A 3,340-nucleotide genomic window follows, 5' to 3' on the forward strand; every position below is an offset into this window, starting at 1 on the left:
AAGACGAGTGCGTAGGTATAGTATACTTCAAAATATTCCTGAATTACGTGTTGAAGACTATAATATGGAATTTATTAAGAATGTTAAGATGAAATCTAACCTCGAAATGAGGTTATTTACATCTAAGAAAAGTAGCAAAAGTAATATTTCATTTGTTGAATGTGAACACGAAGTAGATCAACAAAGACGTCATAAACATAATTATTTTCACGTATTTTTAGGTGATTTGATACAATCGGAATGTATATACAACCTTCTTATTTATATTCGCTTTTGTAAAAATAACTTAAAGAGCCAGTGCGATATTATAATCCACTTATTTTGAAATAACTTTCCACAATTAAGTTGTGAGTTGATAAGGTCAAAATTGGAATAAATTCCACTTTAGATGGGTTCAAATTAACTATTCATATATCAAATTAATTTGTAAAACTGTTTTATCATTTATTGAATCAATGCAAGTACTATATAAAATTAAATTAAAAACTCTTCGAATTCCTAATATTTCATATGAATTATTAGGTTTTTGAAATACATGAATTTTCATCCAAATAGGTCGAATTTCCAACTAAAAAAGATAAATTTTCAACCAAAAATAGAATAGAAAAATTATCCAACAAAGTGATAAATTTTCAACTAAGATTATGAATTTTCATTTGAAATGATTTTATTTTCAAGCAAGAAGATAAATTTTCAACCAATAAAATTAATTGTTCACAAAAAAAAACGAATTTTCAACAAACTAGTTAAATTTTTAGTTAGAAAAATTAATTTAAAAAAAGTTCAGTTTTCAACCAAAATTATGAATTTTCAACTAAAATAATGAATATTATATTCTTATAGTTGAATTAAACCAAAAAGTAGAATTTTTAACAAAAATTACCAATCTGGAACTGGAATAATTAAATTTTCATTAAAATATTAATTTTAAACCAAAAAGATCCTATTTGAACTAAAAGTACAAAATATTCAACTGAATTCTTTACACTTTTAACTGAAAAAAGAGTAATACGTGATATAAGAATAATAGGTGATATTTCTACCAAAAAAAGATTTTAATCTTAAATCGAAAACTGTTGAATTAACCAAAAATACGAATCTTCAACAAAATTTGAATTTTCTACTTGAAAGCTTTTCAGTTCAGATAGAAAAAAATGTACTAAAATTTTCAATTTTCAAGAAAAAAAAATAATTTTCAACCAAGAAGATTAATTTTCTCTCAAAAGGAATGCATTTTTAACAAAATAGTTAAATCCAGTTATATGAAGTTAATGTTGATAATAAAAAAATTGTTATTTAACCCTCAATTGTCACACGTCCAGCGAATATCGGCAACACGGGGTCCAATGTACCCCAGCGTAGAAAACTATGGATAATTTCTCGATTTTTGAATAGACTTACCTGAAACTTATTATGGATGTTCCTGAAAGCCTTGTGAACAATATGCTATTGCTCATATAAAAAAATTCAGATGTTAATATAATGAAAAAATATGGACAAAATTTAGGCACGCTCTGCAAAAAATGTTCTGACTTTAAAACAAATTTCGTAACATTTCCAAGTTTTTCCAGGTATATAAAAATTCTCTGACAATTCCAGGTTTTCCAGGTGAGTAGGCAACTGAACATTCAAATTTGAAAGGTTATGAAACTAAAAACTACCAAATATGAAATCATCAAGATAAAAAAATTTGTCTGTTTTGGTCATTTAAATGATTTAAATCGAAAGAGATAAAAACTATGGTATATACTTTAGTATTTCCAGGTATTTGTTTTTTGTCAAACATTTGCATACTTGAATATAACAATTCCAAGTTTCTAAGCATCTAAAATCTAAATAGAAACATTTTTTGCTTCTTTCATTTATAAAAATTAATGAACGAGAGAGTAACATCATTTTCAATAGTTAAAAGTTCAAAATTTTTGAACTTGGAAGCCCAGTGGGCACGCATGTCCCAAGAAGTATGTTTTGAACGTTTTTTGACCTGACTTCGAAAGTTTTTTTGGTTTTTTTAAAAACTTCTTTTAAAACTTACGCCCTAAAAACATCTTTAGAACGTTATAAAAACGTCTTTAAATTAGAAGCATCCAAACGTTAGAAAATTTAATTTAAAACAGTTTCATCTTAAAAGCGTCCGTATGAAAGTTTAATGCGTCAGAATTACAGATTTAAGTTTAAAATCAGTTTTAAGATTTTACAGCATCGGAATTCAAAATAGAGTAATTGAAAACCTCTCGAATTTTGAAGAACGAATTATAAAATTAGTCAAATTCAATAAAGTTGATAAACACGTTTTTAATTACTTCAAGTTTAAAGCAGTCGACATTTAAAAAAATATAAAAAATAATGGTATTTGAAAGCCCCGAAAATAGAAGTATTAAATTATAGTGACCCTAGTGACCGTCAAAATTTAATGTATAAAACTTAAATTAATACATATATAAAAGCCCTAAAATCCGAAACAATTTTTTAAGTTTTTCTAGTCAAAGGTTTCCAAATCATAACTTAAAAAATTATAACTTTTAAAGGATTTGATTTGCTATAAAAAAATGTATAATAACTTGTCGAATTTCAAAGCACTTGAAAGTTAAAGCCACGCCTTCTGAAAGAATTCAGAAAATTTTAAACTTATATAGTATTCAGCTTTTTAAAACCACTTAAAATCTAAACACAGAAAATTCTCTCAGAAAAAATCGGTAAAAAATATAAAATGATAATGTGTAGTTTTCAAAAAGGTTTTCAGAACGAGGTTCAGTGTTTATATCTATTTATGGGTGTATTACATTCAGACTTTCCAGGATCGTGAGAAGATTTCGCGTTTTTTTTTATGTTTGATGAACCTGTTCTGACAAGCAAGATGGAAAAAGAAAAATTCTTCCTCGTACGAGCATTGGGAGCAACGGAACTTCCGACACGGAATATCCGTTTTTCTGTCACGTACCTGCAGGAGGTCTATTGATGGTAGCAGGTAGTCGGGCATGGAACCCATGCGAAAGCAGGGCCGTCTAACGAACACCTTCTTCACCTGATCGTTTTTTCTCTTTCTTCTTTATGCCCTTGGTTTGATCATATCTGTGATTTAGTGTAATGAGCGATCCGCTTTTAAAGTAAAGTGTGTCTTCAAGAACTTTCTTTAAAAAAAACGTCTTGTATCCTTCATACGGCGAGCTCCGTATTTTTAAGCACTCTGCAATTTATTTTGTGAAGACAGTATGTTAGATTGCAAACTCCTAAGTTTTTATTACACCATTAAGCCATTTCCTTTTCGGGGTAGGCGTGACTCACTCGGCAGGGGAAAGGAGTAGTGTGTGGAAGGGATAGAGATTTTTCAGATTGATCC

Source organism: Belonocnema kinseyi, chromosome 3, assembly GCF_010883055.1.
Source record: "Belonocnema kinseyi isolate 2016_QV_RU_SX_M_011 chromosome 3, B_treatae_v1, whole genome shotgun sequence".
Taxonomy (NCBI): domain Eukaryota; kingdom Metazoa; phylum Arthropoda; class Insecta; order Hymenoptera; family Cynipidae; genus Belonocnema; species Belonocnema kinseyi.